Raw genomic sequence first — 26,714 nt, forward strand, 5'->3', positions numbered from 1 at the left:
AGGAGGAACACATCAAGGCACATCATAATTATATTTCCCAAGATTAAAGATAAGGAGAGAATCTTAAAAGTAGCAAGGGGAAAGGAGAGAGTTACATACAAAGGAGTATCCATAAGACTATCAGCTGATTTCTCAAAAGAAATCTTACAGGCAAGAAGGGACTGGAAAAAACTATTCAAAGTCATGAAAGGCAAGAACCTACATCCAAGATTAGTCTATTCAGCAAAGCTGTCATTTAGAATGGAAGGACAGATAAAGTACTTCCCAGATAAGATGAATTTAAAGGAGTTAATCATCACCAAGCTCTCATTATATGAAATGTTAATGGGACTTATCTAAGAAATAGAAGATCAAAAACTATGAACAATAAAATTACAACAAACTCACAACTATCAACAACTGAACCTAAAAAAAAAAAACAAACTAAGCAAACAACAAGAACAGGAACAGAATCACAGAAATGGAGATCACATGGAGGGTTATCAGTGGGGAGGAGGACAGGGAGAATGGGGGAGAAAAGGTAGAGGGAACAAGAAGCATAACTGGCAGGCATAAAATAGATAGGGGGAAGTTAAGGGTAGTATAGGAAATGGAGAAGTCAGAGAACTTATATGCACGACTCATGGGGAAGGAGTACTGGAGGATGGGGGATGCAAGGTGGAGGAGGGATACACAGGGAAAAAATTGGGAGAGCTATAATAGCATAATAAATAACATACTTTTTTTAAAAAGAAGCTGCTTGATATTCATTTCACATTATTTAAATGCTTCACAAGGCATAAATTATACAAGCAGTCCCCATCCTACAAAGGGGTTGTATTCCTACATTTGGGTAAAAGTATTTGGATAATTTTTTAAAGAAATCTTTCTCAACCATGTGTGTAGGCTTCTAGACATTTTCATGACCGTTGTTTTAATGTTGTTGAAATTTAATACAAATAATATTTCAAGTTGATATTTAATACATTATTCTTATGATGAAAGGTGTATGTATCTGCAACTCAGGATGCTAAGGACAAATAGTGTTGTCATAGCCCCATACACTTGGTTATCTCTCCACTCTGCCATTCTCAGGGTGTCAGTTCTGCCCACTGGCCATCGTCAACAGCAATCGGACTCAGGCAACAGTCAGAGGTTATTGCTCATGATAGGCATTGAGTCCCAAAACAACAAATACCTTAATGCTTTTCAAATTAAGTGTTACCATGAGGAACTGGTTAGTTTGCCTTCCCAATATAAATAAATTTTGGATTTCTGCTGACAGCAATGGAGAGGTCAAAGAATTGGGAGGTTTCCAAAAAAATGTTTAACATTTCACCTTTTTATCTAAAATATATATATATATATTTCCCATTACCCTACAGAATCCTGAAAGAAACCATCTGGCCTATAAGATACTATTTTTAAAGTTGTTTTTATTTTATTTTGGTGTCACCTTACTATAACTTTTAATTGTATGTTGCACAAATATTCTCCACAAAGTAAAAGCATAAAACCAGCAACATTCTCATTTCACATGTCATACTTTAGCAATCAATATTTAACACTAAATCATCCAAATACAGAAAAGAATTCATACTATGTAACCAGGTATGTTGTTTAAAAAATTCTCCCACCACCTTTTTAAAAAAGGTGTTATCATTGTCTTTCAAAGTTAAGAATTTCCTTTCAACCTTGTTTAATATAACCTCCTAAAACTACATGTAAAAATATTAGTATGCAAGCAGGTTATCATCTGTATGATTTTAGAAGAACAATTTTATAGAGCTGCTGTCAGATTGAAAAGGTAGTGCACAAACATCTCATTAAGTTGTAGATCAATGACACAAATGTGACTAAAAATTCATAGACAAATTTCATCAAACCTAAGGTTATTACTAATCCATTTCACTTTTTGCAACAGCAGAAAAGGTAAAAACTATTATATGACATTTTCTAACAGAATATGTTCATGACCAAATTCGAGTGGCTGTGTCTGTCGCCTCTAATGCTACTTTTGATAAGATGAGAATAAAAGTAAAGAGATGAGAATGATCAGTATACAAAAAACATTTCAGAAAACATTCTGGCACTTGTAAATGGAGCTTTTGGTTTTTTGCTTCTGACTTCTTTAACTGCCAGTCATCTGCATCCTCTAGCATTTTCCACTAATTATTAACTCTTTACTAATATGACAGATCCTTTATTTAGCCAAAGAAATAAAGCCTAGAATGATGGTGTATTTTCTGGTATATTAATATGCTAGTCAAATTAATTCAAAAGTGAGTTTTATCAGAGTGGCTCATTGTTTAGCTTTTGTAAGGATGCAGTAATGTCACTTTGAACTCCAAAAATACCTGCTCTGTAGTCCAATTATTTATATCCTAATAAAAATGTCACTACAATGAATCTTGATTTTTTTCTGTGAAGTGGACAATATATAACCACTTTTTCCTTGTTAGAAGGTTTCTGCCAATTTTATGGCAAAAGTAATAAAATGGTATCATATTCAAAAAATGGTCACCACCTTATTTTCTGAAAGGAATGGTAGTAAATCAAAAATATCTGTACTGTAGGTCAAAAGAATATTTATTCCATAGTAGAGCTTCTCCATATAACTTTCTGGGATGACAGAAATGTTCCATATCTGTGCTATCCATTACACTAGCCACTAGCCACATGTTGCTATTGAGTACTTAAAGTGCAACCAGTTTAATTAAGAAAGTACATTTTTAATTCCAGATAATTGAAATGTAAATAGTCCCACATGGATAGTGGCTGTATTAGCCATGATGTATGGTATAATATATTACTGGATTCTACAACTATTGTCAGAGTTTCTGATGATGTATCTAAGCCTTGGATTATATGTATATATTTTTGAATAGACAAAAATATATTAAATATATGATAATCTTCAAAGGCATTAATATATGTAGGCACTTTGTATGTTAAGAAATCAATTCAGCATTCTGAGAGGGGTGGCTGGCTGGCTCTATTAGCTTATATTATTTAGTTTACAATCACCAATTTTTAGTAGGTTACAACAGTATAGTTTATTTCTTATTCTTGTTACCTGCTTTTTTTCAGGGTTCAGCTATAGCTAGGCTCTGGGACCAAGTTGGAGTGGCTACAGTTTAGGTCTTACCAATTTTTTGGTAGGGAGAACAGAACAATGGTGGATCCATACAGTGGCTCTCAAAGCTTTGCTCTAAAGTGGCTCATGTCACATATGTCACATTTTATCAGCCAAATCCAGATATATGGATAAGTGTGATATTGGTGGTGCTGAGAATATTATCTTCCTTTAGGCATAGCCTGGTCTGGTAGAGCAGGATCAGATAGAGAAGAGCAGAAAATGTTTTAACAATAGTGCAATTTATTTTTTATAGATAAATAGACAGATATATCACAGGTATGCATGCATATACATATACATGCATACATATTTATAATATTTAGACATATATACTTTCATGACATAATTTTAGAAGATATTTGAATTGGTCGACAGTTATATATGAGATCAACAGAATACAAAAAATGAAGAATTGAGAATACAATACAAATAAGATACAGTCAGAAAAGAAGGAGTATAAAATATTAAATCATAGGTCCCTTATTGTTGATAGAGTTGGGTTGTAAAATGCATTCTGTTGTTCATTTTGTTGTTACCCTTTCACAGTCTTTTCTTCACAAAACCACTGAAAGGAACATTTCCAAATGCAAATTAGATCATGTTGCTTCCCTACTCAAAACCCTATGCTGCTATCTACCTTAGTCAGAAGAGAAATCTGAAGTTTGTCATTGGCGACAGATCTGGCCCCTTGCTGACACTCAAACCCATATCCTACCTCTTAGCTCTACTGCAGCCAGCACAAGAATGGCTTCATCTCAAGGCTTTTGCATTGTCTGTTTCCTTGGCCTCTGTTCTTCTCCCAGAAATAGGCATGACTGGCTTGCTCACTTTATTCCATAACCATTCTATCTAATTAATTAAAATAGCTGTCTGCCACTTCCATCATTTTCTGTACCCTGTCTAAAGAGTTTTCAATACTTATCAGCACTGAAATGAAAATTATGTTCAGCCTGAAAAATTGACATTGACTTTCCTTGAGTTTATAATTTCTGTCATCTCTTCTTCATTATCTCTTCTTAGAGCTATTATTTTAAGTATTTCTAGGCTAAATAAACAGGTGGAAGTCATTTAGCACTGCCTACCAGTTACCAACTTTCATAAAAATTAAAGAAAAACCTAAGCAATCAGCTCTCTATCTGTACTGAAAAAACCAGGATAGATAACTTCTAATAACTAGATAATCATAGAGCCTTACATAAATTTGACATATCTGGGTTGGAGGAGCTGGGCAAAAAGACAAAAGGAATGTTTCCAGTGTCCCTTTTTCAATCATTCCCAATGTGGCTTTGTTCTTTAACTTATGAAACTGAAATTTAAGAGTTTGAGAAAGACAAGAATTTGCCTGATTTCCGTGAATAACTTGTAAAGGAAAAGTCCCTTAGGAAGGAAAGAAAGCATTGTCCTTTTAGTTTATTTACATGAGCCAATAAACTTTGTAGGTGATTAAAATATTCCTGGTCCTTAATATGCATTATATAATGCTTTACAGTTTACAGAATGCTTTTATATACCTTTTCTCAATGGATTATAAAAATCAAGATCTAAGCCCTGGCTGGCATAGCTCAGTGGATTGAGCGTGGGCTGAGAATCAAAGTATCGCAGGTTTGATTCCCAGCCAGGGCACATGCCTGGGTTTCAGGCCACAGCTCCCAGCAACCACACATTGATGTTTCTCTTTCTCTCTTTCTCCCTCTCTTCCCTCTCTAAAAATAAATAAATAAATCTTAAAAAAAAAGGCCTAGAAATAAACTTACCTCACAGATTTCAAAAAAAAAAATCAAGATCTGTGTTGTGGTTGTGATTGGATTAACTCATTAACAAGATCCCAAACATCCCTGGCTGGCGTAGCTCAGTGGATTGAGTGTGGGCTGTGAACCAGGCATTGCAGGTTTGATTCCCAGTCAGGGCACATGCCTAGGTTGCAGGCCATGACCCCCAGCAACCATACATTGATGTTTCTCTCTCTCTCTTTCTCTTTCCCTTCCCTCTCTAAAAATAAATAAATAATTTTTTTAAAAAAAAGTAAGTTTAAAAAAAATAATCCCAAACAAAAGTTAATTTTGAATACCCAAAAGAATTGATGTCTGTGAGAGGCAGGTGTTTCTGAGCAACACTAGGCTTTTGCATGATAGAATCGGTTATTATTACAAGTAACTTTAAAACAAAAACAAAACAAAATGCATTTGTCTTAGCTTTGTTACTCTCTCTACCTACTAAAACCCACCAAAAATTACCTTATGCACTTGCAAACGACTGAAAATGCACATTTAAAGATGGCTTCTTTTAGCTTAAAGTTCTGCTCTATATAGGTCTGCAAAATCCAATATGTAACTCCTGGGTACAGGTGGCTACTGAATGCTCAAAGTGTGGCTAGTTGGAACTAGAATGTGTGTAAGTATAATAGACACACTAGATTTTTCAAACTAAAAAGAAGGAATATAAATACTCTCATTAATAATTTTTTTGAATACATGTAAATCAGTGAAATCAATAATATTTTGTAAATAGAAGGATAAAAACATGTAAATCAAATTAATGTGACTGGGTTTTTTGTTGTTTTTTTTAATATGATTACTAAGAAATTTAAAATTGCATATATGACTCACATTTGTGGCTTATACTACATCACTGTTGGACAGATAATTATGAGATAAACTGTAATAGATAAATCTTATACATTCTTAAAAGATGGTTTAATTAGATTTAATTGAGAAAGCATACATGAGAGTACAAAGATCCTATCCCAAGTTTAGAAAGACTCAGGAAAGTACGCAATGTAATCTCTATCCTAAAATGGGGCTGATGGAATCCCTTACAATTTGTTACACGTACTGAGAGCTTAGTCACTACGTGACATTGCACATGTTTTATCCCATTTAATGCTCATAAAACCCCCAAGAGGTAGGTGCTAAATCAATGCTAAAGCCATTTGCTATATATTTTTCCCTGGTCATTTGCCAAAAATTAGTTTGTTTTTCTCTTTCTTTTGGTTGAAGTCTACACACTTGAGGCTTTTTTATTCTAGTCGTTTCTCTTTAAGATAGAATTAATACTTAAAAAATAGCAAAATATTGAAAAATAAAAGGGGTTATAAAATGCATGTGTGCAGAATTCTGTGATCAACAGGATTATAAAATAAAGTCCTTGTTCAGTGCATACAGAGGTCGAATATCTTCAGAAAGGGCTTAAGTGGGACACTAGTCCACTAACACCTGCCCTTGACTACTTAAAACACTATTTCTTAAAACAATGTAGTACTTGGTAAGGATGCAGGCCAGGCCCTAAGGGTGGGTGTTGCTTGCTGGCCTTACCTGAAGGCAACAGTGATCATTGGTCATCATGCTGTGACTCAATACCAGCTTTTGTATTGCCTTATATTTATATTCTCTCATTCAATTTTTGAATATCTATATGTTCTTATTTCTTACTTAAAATTTCCAGAAGCTGTTCCAACCCTGCTTTTCCTGAAGTGATTAACATAAATGTTGTTTGTTTTGTTTTCTCTCTTTTCTTCTTTCACATTTTAATAAAATTAGACCCCCCAACTACAGAAGGAGTTTATGCTTCATTTTGTTCTGACATCTCCATTTGTATAGGTCACCACCAGGGAAACCTCATTAACTGTAAATTTCAAAGCTTCATGTAAACTACAAGTGTCCTATTAATCTAATCCTGTTGTAAGAGACCCTTGATTTCACAGGGGATACCCCCTGAGACTCTTAAGAATTCTCAAAGTCAAGGACACTATTATATCCAACAATTTAAAAAAAAATTCAATAATGCAGAATAAAAAAAATGTAAGTGGTCTCTTTAGACTTAATGGTTCTGCAAACACAAGGCCAAAGTCATGTGCATAAAGCTATTTGAGGGATAAGAATTGTTACTTTCTTACATATCTTTATTGCCCACCAATATTATCAGTTGGCTATTTTCTGGGAAATATTTCACAAAGCAACAGAGTTTTCCTCATGTCATAAGTGTAGAAGATGATGAAGAGAGAACAATAAAAGTCCAAATTGAGATGAATTGTCAACTAGGAAAAATGGATGGGGAAGCTTACTATAGCACACTAGCTTCAAAGTATAAGAGAGTCAATTCCAGCTATGATAAATTACAAATTATTACATCCATTGTTTGCAAAATAATGAAGAGACTTTTTACTGCCAAATATAAAAAAGTCACTCAAGCAATTTAATCATATTGAATTGTATTGTTATGATGGATAGTTAGCTAATTATTAATAAAGAAGGAAACAAAGGGAATTGGACATTGTTGAGCCTAATGGACTAAGGAGCATAAGCCTGTTTGCTTCACCAGGAAGTTACAGCTTCACACACTCCAGAGCATCACAGCATTGTCCAGGCAATGGTTCACACTCCCCCCTTTTCTCCTTTGGTACCAGATTATTGGGGAGTAGGCGGAGCTAAACACATGCACAGTAGAAGTCAAAAGGACACAGAGGCAGGCGCTTGACCGTAGAGGCCTGACAGTCTAACCTGGGAGAGGGATCTATTGGCTAGGGGGTGGATCCATCAGAAGCCAATGTAAGCTTGGGGAATTGGTTGGTTATATTTTTAAAAATTTATTTATGGAATTGAGAAAGAGAGAGAGGAACATTAACATTGATTTCTTTTTCCAATTATTTATGTATTTATTGGTTAATTTTTGCATGTGCTGTAACCTGGGATCAAACCTGCAAACTTGGCACATGGGGGTGATGTTCTAACCAGCTGAGTTACCTGGCCAGGGCTTGACTGGTTATTTTTTTAAAAACTTCTTTGGGTCTTTCTGAAGCCCAAAATAATATAATCCTAAGGAACAAAGAAGAGCTCTCTCTCAGTGACCCATGTTTGCGCTGTGTACTGGTGCGTATTCTCTCTCCTTAATCATATGGCCCTAACAGCCATGCAGCCAGCGCCCAAGGGGACTTCAAATGCAGGCTCCAGGCAGAAGCCTGGGTACAGCAGGCTAGGTGGGAATAGTGCTAAGCTACCTGTATGGGGACTGAGACGGCTTAGTAGCCAACTGCAGGCTCCAAAGGACTAAGCTTTAGTATCAAACAGAAACATTGCACACTGGACTTCGTTTTGGCCTTGCTGAAGACACAGCTGGAACTTTTCATGGCAGGATGGATGGAGATGGGATACAGGAGCAGCTCTCCTCCAGAATAAAGCTTGTCACACCACAATCTCCCATGTGTGGGTCCATGAAATGCTTTTCTTGGGATCCCACATGTCTTGCAGCTGTTGAAGGCCAGGCAAGTTCACACAGGATTAGGGCAGACAGAAGAAAATTTACAGCACCATGGGGATGTCTGACATACCTTTGTTCTGGGGTGGGGTCATCCACACATACCATAAGCTGCGTGTCACCACAGGAAGTCCAGACTCCTTTATATACTGAGTGTACAAAAAGCTGGCAAGGTGTCAATACTGACCCTCGGGTTATATAACAGAGCTTCATTCTACGCATGTGGGCCCCTACCCGAGGTTATATGAACACTGCTAAGTTATGTTTGCCAGGACATCCAGGCGAGGGAGCCTGACTGACTTCATTTTCCCTACACCATGAAAGAGCCCCACTTCCACCAGCAGCAGTGTATTTGGGTGCTAGCTGACCATTATAGTAATCCTTGTGAAAAAAACAGTGATTATTCTTAAATAAATCCTTACTGATATCAATCTAGTGCAAGGTTTTGTTGAGTGGCTAGTGTAGAAGCAAACAGATAGAAATTTAGCAACCAAAATTCAAAGCATCTGTTCTCATGACTCGCAGTATAAGGTACACATCTGAAATCACTGTTCAATGTTCTCTGTAAGAATTCTAACAAACTTTTTATATACTCACCGAGAATATGGTTTATTGATTTTAGAGAGACAGGAAGGGAGAGAGAGAAAAACATTGACATGAGAGAAAAACATTGATTGGCTGCCTCCTGTATACTCCCTGACTGGCAAGTGCCCTGACTGGGAATTGAACCCTCAAGCTTATGGTGTATAGAACGATGCTCCAAACCCTTAATTATCACCCAATGCACCCATTACATTGTAGTCTTAGCTCTTCTACTGATTGCTTACTTCTTTGTGATGACCACCAGGAATACCCAATGTGAAATTTGTATACTTCATATAGCATATTTTTTTTGTCTGTTTGATGTAGTAGCTAGCAATTTTATTGAATGTAGGCATGAACTTAATAGTGTTTGGAAATTTCTATTTCTATTTTATTTATTTATATATTCTTAAAGATTTTATTTATTTATTTTTAGAGAGAGGAAAAGGGAAGGAGAAAGAAAGGGATAGACATATCAATGTGCGGTTGCCTCCCATGTGCCCCCTACCTGGGACCTGGCCTGCAACCCAGGCATGTGCCCTGACTGGGAGTCAAACTGGTGACCCTTTGATTTGCAGGCTTGCGCTCAATCCACTGGGCTACACCAGCCAGGGGAAATTTTTGTTTTTAAGATGTTTAATTTAATGATCTTTTTGGTAAAATAGGTGGTTGTAAGGCAAAGAGTTAGACCCTGTTACATTCTACTTCCAGAAAAACAATAACTCCTTTATTCAGATAAGTAAAAAAACAAACGATAAAATATATAAAATAGGTCCAATATAACAATTTGTGAGAATTTATTAATGTTTTAGGATAGACCACCCTCCCCTCAATATTTTAAGTACATCTTCCTGCTTCCTCTCATAGTCTCTTTTCTCTGAACTATAGCACACAAGCACACAAACACACAGTTTTCCTTGTTTAGTTCTAAGTCAAGGCATTTAATGACTTTTCATTCTTACAGGTTGTAAATTGGTGTGAAAGTTCTTCAAAATATAATTAACTGTCTTTAAAAAATTTAGATATAAAGTCACACAATATAATTATCAGTTGAATTATTCATATATTCAGACAATAGCTCAGATCAGAAATTTATCATTTCCAAAAATATATTTAAATGTTTCTAAAAAGTTCTTAAGTTCCTCATTTCTACAAAGTTACCTGCACATAGATCAATGATGAATGCTAAAGTATCACCTTGCATTCATCATATTGGCTTTGCTTTCCACTGAAAGGCTCTAATTTTTTTGATAGTCTTGATCTTAGCTCCTATGGCACATTGTTCTTGCTTATTATGTGGCAAACGCTACAGAATTTGTACCCTTACGCAGCACCACGTTGACCTCCATCTAAAATGCAAATATTGCAGTGTTTCAAATACAACATCAGAAAACAGCATTCATTTCAGTTCACTTTGCAGACTTTTCTTTATTAAGTCATTCTCTGAATTTTGGTCACCCTTTGGCTCTAGTGAGATAGAAACATTAATTACATTTGAGAGAATTATTTGAGTTCTTAAAGCTATACTTCAAATGAAAGGTTTAATGAGGAAGGAAACAAACTGAAATAAATCTAACATTTTTAAAGATCCTATTAAATTGGACAAATTATTTGAGTCAGTGCTCCTTGGTTTTCTTTACTCAGTGATTAGAACAGCTCTGGGGGTGGGGTTTAGGAGGTGGAAGGATCGGGCAGAAAGAGAAAGGACTCATGGACATGTACAATAGTGTGGTGATTGCAGAGGAGAAGGGGTATAAGGGGAATAAATGGTAATGAAAAATACAGTAAAAATAATAATAAAGAACTTGTTTAAACTTTCATGTTATTTGATATTTTATGAATAAATGAAAATAAGTACCAATTGTTGAGAACTTAGGTGCTTGGTAGTGTATAAAGTGTCACTAAATCTACACACTCAGGCATTGCTTTCTACTGCCAATCAGACTTACTTTTCAGACTTAAGATATCATTTCTGCTCCATTAGCTAAAGGACCTTAAAATTACCTTTATTTTCCATAGCAATCCCTAACTTCACACTGAAAGTTGGAACTGTGACAGTCTATAATTATTTATGCTTCACCGAAGCACAGTTGAAAACCAAATATTGCACCATAATTTTTTCCTATTCCTTTTATTTCTGTGTAATTATAAAACATATATACATATCATTAATTCACCATTTCTCCATCTTCCCTCCACAGGGTCACTGAAATCAACATGGTATGTGTGTATAACACCACATGCATGTATATATCATGTAGAAATGTATAATTTGTGTATCTTTAGTGACTAAAAGTGTGCTGTGTATTTTGTTTTAAACTTGCTTTTTCACTTAATACTATATCTTGGACACTTTATTTTTCAATACATCTACATCTGTTCTTTTAAAAATCTCCATAGTATGGATATTCTTAGTCTGTATAATTATTCTGTTATTAATAGACAACTATATGGTTTCCATGTGTTCATTATTTGAAACAGTGTCACAAAATTTTCTTATGTAAACTCAGGTATGGCAGAATTTTCTTAGGCAGTGGTAAGTGAAATTACTAGGTCAAAAATTATTCATACAGTATATTAGAATGTGCTTCCTCATGGCCTCTGGTTATTTAATTCTTAATCATTCTTTTTTTCCCTTGCTTTTTGTCCCTGGTAAATGATCTTACTTTAAAATTTGCATATCATTGATTTTTAGTGAGTTAAGAAGTGTTTCATATACTTATTGGTCATTTGTAGTTCTATAAATTTTCTATTTATATTATTTATTCATTCTTCAGAAAAAGTGTTAATTTGTTCACTGAGGATATTTAAGAAAAAGTACTTATATCTGAGCTAATAAAATGTTTTCTTTATAATTGCTTAAAGATTAAGCTAATGAAATCATCCCCTAGAAAAAACTTGAATGTGATGTTTCATTTTTGTATTTAAGAATCACTCAACTATCTTCCTATTCCTGTAATTTCAAAGAGTACACTCTGATCCCCTTCACTACGGATTCTTGCCAACAGATTCTAATTCCTGTGGCCTTTTCCTGAAAAAACAGCAATATGTTTTAAATCTGATGTCATTATGATGTTTCCATTCCTAGAGAAGTCTAAAACCACAAGCAGTTCTAATGCATGATTTAGAAGTAAAATCTTTTCATTTAGGCAGCTCATTAAAAGGGTGAGGGAGACTCAGTATTCAAGGAATGGTTATTGTATCAATTTGTTTATTAGACTTCTCTTGGCTCTGCCAGTCATAATCTACTTAGCATAAAAATGAAGTTGATCTATATCATGTGGATAGCACCAGATAAGTTTCAGAATTCAATGTGTGTATATGCATAAATATATGCTGATTCAAACTTAAGTACCTAAAGCCCCTCAGTTAATTTTTGCATGATTTTGAAGATGAAAAATAATTAAGAAGCTAGAGGTAATCTCAAGATTTTTGCTGATAAGAGAATAGAACTTTGGCCTGAAATGCACTTTCTTGGGGGACATAGAAAAGAATGTAGCTTTTAATAATAGTTTCATTAGCTAATGTAGAACCATTGAGATCTATCAGAATGTTTTTAGAGTAGCAACTTATAAAAGAATCACTGTTTCTGATCATCACACATATTCCTGATGTATTTCTGCATGACTAGTAAACCAAATTTTAATGCTGGAAACTTCCAAAAGAAGTATTATACTTTTATAACATATTTGAGCCTCTTTATCCCATTTTCTATCATTAAAATGAATACAGTGTTAAAAATACTCGGAGATCTGTTAAAAATACTTTATGCATTTAAAAAATATATTTTTTCTTGTTCCTGATAAGTAGCTACAAATATAAACTTCCACTAAAAGAATTTTGAAAGATTTTTAATGACAACAGGGAGATTATAGATATTTTCATCACATACATGACATCTGGTATCTTCTTTCCTGCCAAGATCTATGAATAGCTTAAACTCTCACTTTGTAAAGAGCCCCTTAGGTAAGAAGTCAAACAACCTAAATAATAATTAATATAGCAACAAATGTTTAAGACTCTAATATTGGTGGCTTTGCACTTACTTACATTAAGGTTAGCTCAAGTTCAAAGATGGAAAATTGAAATTAGCCAATTTATTTACTTTTAGTCTATATAATCTTATGTTCTTATATCCAATGGCTTATAACAGTGTCTTAGTTATCGAGTCTGCATAACAAATCATCCCAAAACTTAGTGGCTTAAAACACCACCATTGTAGGACCTCACAATTTAGTGGGCTATTTAGTCCCAGCTCCATAGGGTGTTCCTAGGTCTGCAACATCCAGGAGGGCTCACTACATGCTTGGCACTTTGGTGATGTTCGTGTCAGTTGGAGGAAAGCTTTTCTTGATCTGAAGATGGTGGAATAAAGAATAAGCTATATGCCCTCACTTACCCAACATACAATGGGGAGACAGGATCAATGGGCACTTCAATTTAAATAAATGAATAATGGAAGCAATGTAGGAGTTACTGGTCTCAAAAAAAAAAATCAGATCCAGAAGAGCACAAGTTGCCATTTCCCTCTGAGAAGGAACAGAACATGATGAGTAGGACTCAAGTATCTTCCCTGGGGGTTTTCTTGGTCATTGGCCCAAAGCTCTGGACCCTTGACACTACCCCCTGAGTCCTCTTTCTCTTAAAAAAGGCCTAAATTTGTAGTTAAGTAGTGTTCTCAGCCTGTAGTAGGAAGTTTAAGGGCTCAAAGACTTTTTGTTTTGAAAGGTCTGTTCCTTTCAGTTTAAGTTAGTGTAATTCTTTTTAAAACCTATGTATGTGTGATGTATAAATTATAATCAAAGTCTTTTGATTATAAAATAAGTTTTTCTTTTATAAAAGAAATTCTTCTTCAAGAACTTCATCTACGTAAAAAAGAAAATAAAACTGACAACTAGGTTAAATATATTGTTTGCCAAATGTAAACCTAAATATTAACTAGTTATTTATCTTTTATGGAAAAATTGTCAATGACCAGTGGGTTAGGTGGTGAAAATATTTGCTTGGATTATACCCTAAGAACCCTGAAACACCAATCCAAAAGAACCTGTGCACCTCAATGTTCATAGCAGCACAATTTACAATAAGCAAGTACTGGAAGCAACCTAAGTGCCCATCAGTAAATGAGTGGATCAAAAAACTATAGTACATTTACACAATGGAATGCTATGCAGCAGAGAGAAGGAAAGAGCTTCTACCCTTTGGGACAGCATGGATGGAACTGGAGAGCATTATGCTAAGTGAAATAAGCCAGGTGGTAAGGGACAAATGCCATGTGATCTCACCTTTAACGGGAACCTAATCAACAAAAGAAAAAAGCAAGTAAAATATAACCAGAGACATTGAAATTAAGAACAGTCTGACAGGAACCAGAGGGAAGGTGGGAGGGGATAATGGGAGGAAGGGTTTTCAGGAACTACTATAAAGGACACATGGACAAAACCAGGGGGGCCGGGTGGAAGCAAGAGAGGGAGGTGGGTTTGGCTGGGGTGCGGGGGGAGTAGTGGGAGGTAAATGCAGACAACTGTAATTGAACAAGGATAAAATAATTCTTAAAAAAAAGAAAACATTTGTGGAAAAGTGTTTTCAACAAAGATGTTTATGGCAAAATGCTTATAGTAAAAACACTGGACATGATATATTTCATCTCTACTACATCCATTCTTCTGTACATGGACATTTAGATTGTCTTCATACTTTGGTCACTGAGAATAATGCTGCAGTAAACAGATATCTCTTCAACATCTAGATTTAAATTACTTTGGATATACTTTGTATACCCAAAGTGAGATTGTAGTTCCATTTTTAACTTTTTAAAAGCCTTCCACACAGTTTTCCATAGTGGCTGCACAACTTTATATTCCCAGCACAATGTACAAGGACTCCAATTTCTCCACAACCTCAATGCTTACCTTTTTTAAAACAAATAATAGTCATCTGAACAGCTGTGGGCTGATACCTTGTGATTTTTATTGCATTTCTATGATGATTAGTGATGTTGAACACATTTTCTTATACATATTGGCCACTTGTATGTCTTCTTTGGAGACATGTATAATCTAATCTTTTGACCACCTTTTAATCAGGTCATTTTTTTTTACTATTAAACTACATTATTTTCTTACATATTTTGGAAATTAATCCCTTATGTAATATATGGTTTGCAAAAGTATTTTCTCCTATTTCATAGGTTGCCTTTTCATTCTGTTAATAAGTTCCTTTGCTATGAAGATTCTTTTTAGTTTGATGTAGTTGCACTTACTTATTTTTCTATCATTGCCTATGGTATTATATCCCTCAAATTGTTTTCAAGACCAACAATTTCAAGACCAATTGTCTAGAAGCTTTTCCTATATGCTTTCTTTTAAGAGTTTTATGGCTTTGTATTTTACATTTAAGTTTTTAATCCATTTTGCATTAATTTTTATGTATGGAGTAATACATGAATCCAAATTTCATTCTTTTGCATGTGGAGGATTTTCAATTTTCCTAACAGCATCTATTGAAGAGTGGGCACCCTTGCCTGGTTCCAAATCTTACAGAAAAAGTTTTCAATTTTCACCACTGAGTATGATATTAGCTGTGGGCTTTTCATATATAACCTTTATTGTGTTGAGAAAATGTTTAACTATACTTAATTTGTTGAGTGATTTTTTCATGAAAGGGTGTTGAATATTGCCAATGCTTATTTTGCCTCTGATGAAGTGATTATGGGATTTTTTGTTTTCATTCTGTTAACATGGTGTGGTTCATTGATTGAATTGCATATGTTAAACCACCCTTGTATTCCAGGAATAAATCCCACTTGGCTATGGTGTATGATCTTTTAATGTTCCATTGAATTTGGTGTGCTAGTATTTTGTTGAGGATATTTGCATCCATGTTCATTGGGGGTTTTGGCCAGTAATTATTTTCCCTTATGTGTCCAAGATCAATAGTAGGAATGGTAGGCAACCGACATCTAAAATTTGCCATCCATAAAACTAATGGACACTGGCAAAGACCTCTGAATCATTTTTTTCAGAACTTTACAAATTAACCAAATATTTGCAACAATCCAAGAAGCTTTTATTCAAGAAAAATGACTTAATTTTGATGAGGACAGTTAGTTTTGTGGTGTCCTGACTTGCTTTATTCTTGCTCCCTCCCCCCAGCTCTGTGGCAGCTCTGGAAGCCAGCATCCTTGCAGCCACAGTAGGTGTAAAAAACATCAACCTTGCAGCCAACAGAGGGGCACCCTGGGTTTGGAGCACCTCAAAAAAGCAGCATGAAGTTTCCTTAAAAATTAGAAACAAAATTACCATAGTATCCAGAAATCACATTTCTGGGTATTTATCCAATAGAATTAAAATTGGCATCTCAAAGAGATATATACACTCTTATATTCATTGCAGTGTTATTCATGATAGCTAAGATGTACAAACAAGCCAATAAATGGATAGAGAAAGTGTGGAATACTGTTCAGCCTTTAGAATGAAAGAAATTCTGCAATGTCACAACATGGATGAATATTTAGTACCCGATGCTAAATGAATTAAGCCAGTCACAGAAAGACATTCCATGCATGATTCTGTTCATGTGAAGTGCCTAAAGTAGTCAAATTCATAAAATAAAAAATTGCAATGGTGGTTGCCAGCGGCTGAACAGAGAGGAAAATGGGAATTACTAAGCAATGGTATAAAGTTTCAATTGCGCACGATGAGTAAGTTCTAGAGATCTGCTGTGTGACAAGTGTACCTATGTCCAACCACACTGTATTATACACATACATGTTTAAGTGGGTAGAAACTTAAGTATGCTTACAATAAAACCACTTCTAAAAAGTCTTGTTCTCAGAGCATTGTCACTATTACACCAATCTGTGCAGCTCCTTGGAAAAGCCTCTTTTGTAGGACTTGTCATTACTCGACCTAACTCCACAAACTCTCTGGAAATAGCCCTATTACCAGTACATTTATTAAAAACATTCATCTTCCTGAAGCTGTGATATCAGTTGTGGCAAACAAGTTATATCAGGTTATCCTGTCCATGTTCTAAATTCTTCCAACTTTCTTGTTTCATTTAAACCTCACTCTCTCCAACACCCTTGCATGCACACACACACAGTGTCAGGTAGGTAGAAGATAAAACAGGTAGATAGATAGGTAAACAGGTAGATGATAGATGATAGAGAGATAGACAAATAGATGACCTGACAAGAAACACGAAGTTTCTAGATTAGCACCCAGTTTATTAATCACAGACCATCTTAGCACTGGTAAAGCTATGAAAGGCATCACCATTAAAATCATACTGAATAAATGGTGTTAAAATAACTGGTTAATTACTTTAGGGCAAATTAAGATTTTGCACATACAGTGGGACTGTACCACAGGCTCACAAAATAATGACTCTCAGCTCCTTTGGGACATTGGGCCTTCCTCTCCACAGAAGAATAGTTTTGGACTTTAGAATGTAGCTAAACATCTAAAGAAGAGAGAAGTCTCTAAATCTACCTGAAGCAACAAACTATCTCTATCTTCCAGGACATGTTTGCTTGCCAGTCATTCATTAGCCAGGTTTGTCAGTGGTCCTTCCTCAGAAAGTTTGGACCATGTGGTAACATGAAAGCATTCACAGGGAATTGCCTTCCAACAATCAGATCTTGGGGTTGAGGCTGAAGAGTCCAGTGACCTTTCCTGATTTATTCTATAGCTTTTTATCATTGAATAAGAAAAGGTTAGAGGACTAATGTAAAGGGGGGAAGTAAAATGTTTTTTTCAGCAGTATTGGCATTTTTATTAAAGAAATCAATGATACCCATAGTCATTGCCCTAGTCTGAACTACCAGAAAGCTTGAGAGTAGCCATTTACTGGTAGTAACATGATACTAAAATGTATTTTTAGATTGTAGTATCCTATTTGAAATACGTTCTTTTAACATTTTGTCCTTGTATCTTTCCTTGAAAAGACAAACAAAAAAATTATCATAACAGCAGATTCTACCTTTTTAGAATCTCTGAATAGGTAATAAACCTTTTATCTTATAAATTCTGCTAAGACAAGGTTCCTTCACTTAATCCTCATTACTCTTCTGCCTACTTGCCCAGAACCTGACAAACTATTAAACAAATAAAAGTGCCTTTATTTACCTTGATGTTGTAAAAATATTTTCAAATAAATTTTGAAGTCAGAACAAAAAGAGCCCTAATTTTTAGATCGCACTTCAGAAACAGAGCTCTGGCACCCCAAGCATTACTAACGGTGATCATTCAGTACCCGCTTACAGCTAGAGTAATTCTTTCCCAGCAGAGATCCCATCATGCCACACCTCCGCTCCAAACTCTCTGTTGGCTCTTCATGTCAGTCACAGGGGATAATCAGAGTTCTTTTCAGGGCCTGTAAAATATTACATTGCCTGCCCATCCTGGATAACAGTTATTCTTTGTTAGCTTCTTTTGTTTTGTTTTGCAATATCTACATATTCCAAATAACTGATTGATGGTTTGACAAACAACTGAATATAATAGCAGATAGCTTAGAAATAAGTCCTAGAGTTCTTTAGCTTTGCACTGAAACTGGATGAATTCTGTATATAATTCAAATATTTTTCTCAGGTGTTTTAAAAATGTATCCTCTTGTGTAACTCCAGACAAAGACTTAGGGGATAGTCATATACTCATTCCAAACTTGATGTTCGCTGTACAGAATATCCCAGGTGTAACAAAAGAGATAATATATGCACATTAATATTACTATTAGTAAAAAATGGCACAAACACTAAGGAGTTACAAAGAAACTGTGGTAAAAGTCACTTGACTAGTTGGTCCCAAATGGAAAATTCTGCTTAATGAATGAAGAATATTCAGAGACTTAGATTTGTTTTACCTCAGAGGAAGATAAAACAGAAGTAGAGAGATGATTTTATAAGATTAAAAATGTTGGTAGCAATCCTAGTGTACAATCCATGTATACTGGCCTAACAGTCTTTGTTCACCTGGTTAACACATGGAAACACAGATTGTTGCAGCTCCAGTGAGGGAAGTGGTACACAACACCCGTCTCTCCAACAATAGGCCAGCAACATCATTTTTGTATAAAACAGAAATGTGATTGCTTCTGAAGTTATGTTACTGATTTGCCTAGTTATAGCACATTTCATCCAAAGGAAATAGCTTTATTTTGCCCTGGCTGGTGTGGCTCAGTGGATTGAGTGCTGACCTGCACATGCAGTAAAGGAAAAAGCTTTATTTCAAATCATAAAATTTATAAATAAAACAAAAAAAATTAGTTGTCTTTTAGGTAAGTTGTATTAATTCCTTTTGACATGCTATGATTTTCAGATGTGTTATTTCTTTGGGTTTTGCCTTTATAACCAGACTGTGAGAAAGATGCTACTGTGCTGTGTTGCCTATGACGAAAACAATAAACACAGATTCCATTCAAGAAATAACAGAGCAGGTAAGTTGAAAGACATTCATACATCACCTTTCCAGAGACATCATGGGACCAATCACACAAAGTTCCTGGGAGAAGAGCAGGGAGAAGGGCCTACCCTACCACTGGCTGCAGACCTGGGAACCTTGGGCAAGAGGTTTTAGCTATGCATCGATGATGATGATACCACATCACAAGGTTGTGTTACAGGATTCAGACGAGATGAAGTAAACAAAACCACTATGTATAATTATTATCGTTTCTAAGAAACACACAGCTTAAAGAATTTCTAACATATCTGTCAATAACCAATGTTACAAAAATTTTAGAATCAGCATTTTGATCATGTTTCTGGCTCTCCCTGAATGCTTCTCATTTTGAACTATTTACTGAAAATCCTATGTTGCCAATCACAGCTGAATTACTGCTTACCTCTACAGACCACTCTTTTGAAGACTGATTACCTTTTAACCATGATTAGAGATTTAGTTTTCATAATAGGGAATAACAGCTTTCTCAGAGTGGTCTGGCAAGGCTTTATAGAACAGCAGCAGTCAGGCTGGCATGAGCTTTTATTATTACCCATATCTCCTGTAGCTGCACAGACAATGAGAAATCAACTTCGGTGAGCAGCACCGGTTACAACTGAACAGGTACACTTTTCTCTCAGCCTGCTCATGATGTGAAATGTTTGATTGGAAAGGTCTTGTGCTTTTAGATAAATGGGGGTACATTTCTTTTCATTTGCAAGAACAAGCTCTTCCAATCTCGTACCATAGCCTCTTAGTTCCTCAATTCTGGTCTTACAGTGCCGAATAGAAGCATAAATATGACATCCTTGAGATGCAGAAAAGAATATTGTTATATTTGTTTGAAAACAAATTGAGTTCACTTCAGGATGGAACAGGCTACACCATTTCACAAAATCAGACACATTGTGTGTTGGAGGAGAGGAAAGGGACAGGTTGTACACAGAGAATGGGTCCTGGTGGAGGCAAAATAGGAATGGAATTGGTAACCCTGGAAAAGAATGTCAGGAAGGGTCACAGATACAGGAAAACTTTAAGGTGAAACAGATAAAAGAGTGAATGGGAATACTGCCATGTGCATATTGAATTGAGTGACACAACCACCACAAATTGCGTTTTGGAAGTGTAGGACCAAAATAGAAAAGGGAGTGTCTTAAACGAGGCAGTTCTTGGGAACAACTTCCCAGAAAAGTAAGAGAAGGGAAAATAGGGACCAATTTCCTACTAAATGCAGGATTAAGAAGACAAAACAGGCCCCGTTAACACAAGCATTACAGACATGGAAAACTCTTCAGGTGCCAAAGACAGAGAAACAGACAACGTCACCAAGGAGACCACCATCTCTGCCAAATACCATAGCTCATTTTTTGGTACTTCCTACTTCTTCTCTTTAACATTATTCAGCTAGAACAAAGCAACCTTTTTGTTATTTCAAGAGACTCAGATGAAGATTTTCAGTTACTTTTGATTATTTACTGGCCAATATATAGATACAGAATCATAGATTGGAAGAATATTTAGGCTAAAAGCAATGGTACTGATCATTTACCTTAACTTTATTTTATAGTCAAGGATGCTAAAATTATTCCAGATATCCTGACAAACTAGTAACAGAGCAAGAACAAAAATCACATTTTCTTAATTTCCAGATAATGTTTAATAATGAGAAATATATATATATATATATATATATGCACACATACATATATATGTAATATTAAGACACTATAGAAAATACTACATTTTGAACTACTGGTTTAAGACAAGTCAGGTAAATGAAAGAACTCAAGTAAAATTTGAGAAACTTCCTCCCAAACAGATGGGTAAGGAATAGTTTAATAAATATATGACACTGGGAAAATGTATTAACCATTTTTTTCTTTTTAAAATTTTATTTATTTATTTTTAGAGAGGGAAGGGAGGGAGATAGAGAGAGAGAGAGAAACATCAATGTGCGGTTGCTGGGGGTCATGGCCTGCAAGCCAGGCATGTACCCTGACTGGGAATCGAACCTGCGACACTTTGGTTCACAGCCCACGCTCAATCCACTGAGCTACACCAGCCAGGGCTAACCATTTTTAAGAGATAAAAGTTTTTCTCATAATGCATACCATATAAACTCCTTATGGATTAAGGAGATAAATAAGAAAATATAAAATGCTCTAAAATAATCATAAATTAATCTGATTTTAAAGCAGGTCAGGCTTTCTAAACTTAAAACTACATAACTAAATTATGAGAATAAGTATTTGAATGTATTAAGTAGTAATGATAATTATAAAACAAGCAACCAATAAAGGTGAGCTGATCCCAGATGGAAAAGCACTGATTTTGTGAGATGAAAAAACATGGAGATGATTAAGGGTCGAGGCATTAGCGTGTGGAAATTTCACTTCCTTCCTAGCTATTCTCACCAGACCTTCAGCAAATTCCATTTTACTCTAAAGTAGATTGTTTATAGTTCCTTGAAAAATCAAAGAGAACCAGTTAAATTCATCATTTGAAGCACTGAAGACCAGAGTAACCTGGACATAGGTTACCTTTAGTAACCTTTAGCTCTAGGACATAGTTGAAACACCTGTGTTGAGATGGTACACAAACCTGAAGAGTGAAAGCACTAATAAAGAGGGAAGGAGGAAACTGTGGTAGTGATAGATATGTTTATGGCACACACCGTAGAAGGTTTCATGGGTGTATACTTACCACTAAACTCACCAAATTACACACATTAATTATGTATAGCTTTATATGTCAAAACTATAAAAATAAAAAATGAAATTCAGGAAGAAAGTGAACACAACAAAGAAGGTCACAGGAGAAAATATAAAGTTCCCACATAAATTTTTAAAAAGAAAGGAGAAGGGCATTGGAATGTCAAAAATTATGTGAAATTGAGGGCTTAGTTGATTTTCATTTGGGTATTAAAAAACTTGACGTTCAAAAGGATGACTGGCGATAACTGCATTGCACGCATCCACACACAAATACTCACATACAGAAATATGCACACATAGGTGTGTACATATACAAACATCTACACACATACACACTTATAAAGAAGTCATTGAGCAAGTTGGACTTGGCAGGATATAAGCAGAAACTAACTTATTCTTTTTCTTTTATATATATCCCTTCAAATATCTGTGGTTGTTCAAACTCTGTACAAAATCTTGAGGAAATCCCAAAGCTTTTAGTAAACAAATGGTCCATTAAAATCCATATTTGTATAACAGTCACTTAATTCTAGGCCATTTTAGTAAAATAACCAGAGCTTAAAGACCTTGCCTACTTTGACTTCTCCCTGTAGTAACTTAAACCCTCCTAAAGCTCCCAAATGTGTAGCAGAGAAAATATAGTTAACTTCTTGATTATTAGCTTTCTTCATATCTTTCCCCTACTTGCTAATCTGTCCTTTTCACTTCTCCAGCACAGAGAAAAAGGATAAACACTCTTGGGTTGCTTATGTCGCTGTAATTTGGATGTACAGACATTAAAAGCTGACCCATTCATTCATGGAATGCTTTTGCAGCATGATTGGAAATCATCTGACCTGGGAAAGACATGGTAGCTTACTTGCCTAAGGCTAGCCACTTGCAACTCTCACTCTCAGCTCTTGGACATTAGGAAATACATTTATTGGTCACAGTTCTTTCACCTCCAGTCTCCTGAGAAGCCATACATTTGTTCTGCCATTGATGAAAGGGCAGTTTACTCTCAATATAGCTTAACCCCAAAGCGGGGAAACTCCAGTAATAGTCTCTTGTCTTTAGACTTTGTAGACATGGGGCAAATATCAGTTTCTATTTTTCTCAAACTCTCACAGCTCAGTGTCAAAGGCCCCAAGTGAATCATTTGATGGCCTCATCACATAACTTGAAGCGGAGAAGAAAAATCCAAGTTTTCTTTACCCATAGTGTTGGGATAAAAGGAAAACACAGGCACAAAAATTTCAGATATCCCACACAGCAATATTTTCACTGATACATCCCCTAGGACAAAGGATATAAAGGAAATAATAAACAAATGAGACCGCATAAAACTAAAAAGCTTCTGCATGGCTAAAGAAAACAACAAAATGGAAAGGGAACCAACCGCATGGGAAAACATATTTGCCAATGATACCTCAGACAAGGGTTTGATCTCCAAAATATATAAGGAACTCACACAAGCCCTGGCTGGTGGGGCTCAGTGGATTGGGTGCCAGCCTGTGAAACAAATGGTTGCTGGTTCAATTCTCAGTCAGGATACATGCCTGTGTTGGGGGCCAGTGGGGGGTGTGTGAGAGGCAACCACACATTGATGTCTCTCACCCTCTCTTTCTCCCTCCCTTCCCCTCTGGCTAAAAATAAATAAATAAATAAATAAATAAATAAATAAATAAATAAATAGAATCTTTTAAAAAATAAAGAACTCACACGACTTCACTCCAGGAAGACAAACAATTCAATTTAAAATGGGCAAAGGTCCTGAACAAACACTTCTCCAAGGAGGCCCATAGAGACATGAAAAGATGCCCAGCATCACTAGCCATCAGGGAAACACAAATTAAAACCACAATGAAATACCACTTCAACACCAGTCAGAATTGCTGTCATTAACAAATCAACAAATGACAAGTTCTGGCAAGGTTGTGGAGAAAAGGATCCCTGGTGGGAGCACTGTTGGTGGGAATGCAGACTGGTGCAGCCACTGAGGAAAACAGTATGGAATTTCCTCACAAAACTAAAAATGGAACTGCCTTTTGACCCAGCAATTCCACTGCTGGGACTATACCCTAAGAATTCTGAAAATCCAATTTAAAAAAATTTATGCACCCCAATGTTCATAGCAGCACAATTTATAATAGCCAAGTGCTGGAAGCAACCTAAGTGCCCATCAGCAAATGAGTGGATCAAAAAACTGTGGTACAGTTACAGAATGGAATATTACACAGCAGAACGAAAGAAGGAGCTCCTACCCATTTCAACAGCATGGATGGAACTGGAGAGCATTATGCTAAGTGAAATAAGCCAGGCAGTCAAAGAAAAATATCACATGATCTTAGCTATAAGTGGAATGTAATCCACAAAACAAACAGATGAGCAAAATAGAACCAGATGCTTGGTGATAAAGAGCAAACTGACAAGGACTAGAGGGGAGTGGGGAGGGGCATAATGGGGGAAAGAAGGGGAAGGGACAAGTCAAGGAACACGAATAGAGGGCTCATGGGCACAGACAATGCGGGGAGAGATTGACTATTGTAGTGGGGGAGATGGGACAGGGGAGAGCAATGGAGAAAAAATGGGACAACTGTAACTGAACAACAATAAAAACCAAGAAATTCCCAGGATATGATTAACGCTGAAAAACAAATCTTTCCTCACTTTAACTTTTTAAACTATATTTTTCTTGATCTGAGGTGAGGCAAAATGCTCTAGCAATTAAAGAACACTTGCTTCTGGCTTTCAAGATGCAAGATTGGCTAATGTTCTTGGCACTGACTGTGGGACCTTCACCTTCCAGGTTCTGTGTAGACAGGCTAGCAGCTCACTGTGGAGCCACTTTCCCCAGCTGACCCCAAGGTGCCCTGTCCTTCTGAGGGAGCTAAGACCATGTTGGGTTGAAGCCCTCACTTCATCTAGTGACTAGCAGTGTACCAAGGACTTGCCCACACCACAGCCTCCATCTGCATTTACTCGACCCTTATCCTGCAAGACAATGGGGTGAAGGTGACTGAGGACAAAATCAATGCCCTCATAACAGCTGCTGGTGTAAATATTGAACCTTTCTGGCCAGGCTTGTTTGCAGAGGCTCTGGCCAATGTCAACATTGGGAGCCTCATTCACAATGTAGGGGCTGGACCTGCCCCAGCAGCTGGTGCTGCACCATGGGGGTGCCCTGCCCCCTCCACCACTGGTGCCCCAGCTCAGGCGGGGAAACTGGAAGCAAAGAAAAAGAATCTGACATGTCTGATGATGATGTGGGCTTTGGTCTTTTTGACTAAACCTCTTTCATAACACTTTCAATAAAAAGCTAAACTCTGCTAAAAAAGCAAAATAAAAGTAGAGGATGAAGAGTCAAATGTAACAATGTGTTAAACTACACACATGTATACATATGGATATATGTCCACATATCACCTACCATGCATACAGATACATACAGAATCATATATGTTTGTGTGCCTGAGTCTATGTTAATTAATAATGAACATATTTATAGAACAAAATATTAATGTGATGAGATTACTGGTAATTTCCTTTTATTCTTTCATTTTTTCTATTTCCTAAAATAACATGCCTTGCTTATAAAACCACTTAAAAAGTATATCTATATATAAACACATACTGGTGGATCTTATTTTAAAGGTATGCTTTTAGTTCAAAAATAAAATAAAAGATTACTAAAAAAGAGTCAATAACCCAGAAACAGACTGTTATTATAGAGAAGTACATTATGTGATAAAGCATGAAAAATTGGAAAGAATTACTTAATAAGTTGTATTAAGATATTTTAGAATTACCCTCATAAAATTCAGATATATTTAGTAGTATATAATACATATATAGTATGTAGATTCACATACATGTGTACACATATACATATATTTACCTAGGTATGTTTGCACATTTGTATGTATTAAGTACATACATAAATTCAAATTCTAAAAAAATTAAAACAGAATTGATGAACATGTACTAAATCATTGGAATGGAGATAAGTTTAAAAGCAATAAAAGGTTAAATGAAAAGGTTAACAGGTTTAGCTGCATAAAAATTGAATATTCCATACAGAAGTATTACAAACCAGTAGTCTGGAAAATTTATCTAAAAATGTGACATTTTCAGGCTTTTTTAAATACATGGACTGTAAAGGAATTTATTTAGAGGAAAGTAAAGTAAAATGTCCTTCTTTGCTCCTTCCTTTTTTCTTTTCTTTCTCCCTCCTTCTTTTTTTTATCCTTAACTGAGGACATGCTTACTGATTTTAGAGAAAGGGGAAGAGAGGGAGAGAGAGAGGCGGTCAACTGTTTGCCTCGGGCAGGACCGGGACTGAACCCGCAACCCAGGCATGTGCTGTGACCAGGAAACGAACCTGTGACCTTTCAGTTTATGTGACAACGCTCCAACTGGCTGAACCACACTGGCCCAGGCCCTCTCTCCCTTTCTTTCTTCCTCCCCATTTCCTTACTTCTTCCCACAAGCATTCATTCATTGTTCTGTAGCATATACAAATATACATTCCTAGGTTTAAAGAAGTACAGAGTCCAATTAGTACGATATACACATAAAAGAGCTGTTAGAGAAAGCCAAATTAGGAGCACCAAACCCAGGCTGTGA

The 26,714-nt window shown here is 35.9% G+C and overlaps 1 protein-coding gene and 1 pseudogene across 2 annotated transcripts in view; one reads left to right on the forward strand and one right to left on the reverse strand.

The window, feature by feature from the left end:
• The window catches only part of THEMIS (thymocyte selection associated), a 167,817-nt gene that overhangs the window by 43,331 nt on the left and 97,772 nt on the right, over positions 1–26,714 (reverse strand). The window lies entirely within an intron of this gene.
• On the forward strand, positions 20,675–25,378 carry LOC123821424 (annotated as a pseudogene).

The sequence above is a fragment of the Phyllostomus hastatus genome, unplaced genomic scaffold (genome assembly GCF_019186645.2).
Source record: "Phyllostomus hastatus isolate PE091 unplaced genomic scaffold, TTU_PhHast_1.1 phas_contig_40, whole genome shotgun sequence".
Lineage (NCBI taxonomy): Eukaryota > Metazoa > Chordata > Mammalia > Chiroptera > Phyllostomidae > Phyllostomus > Phyllostomus hastatus.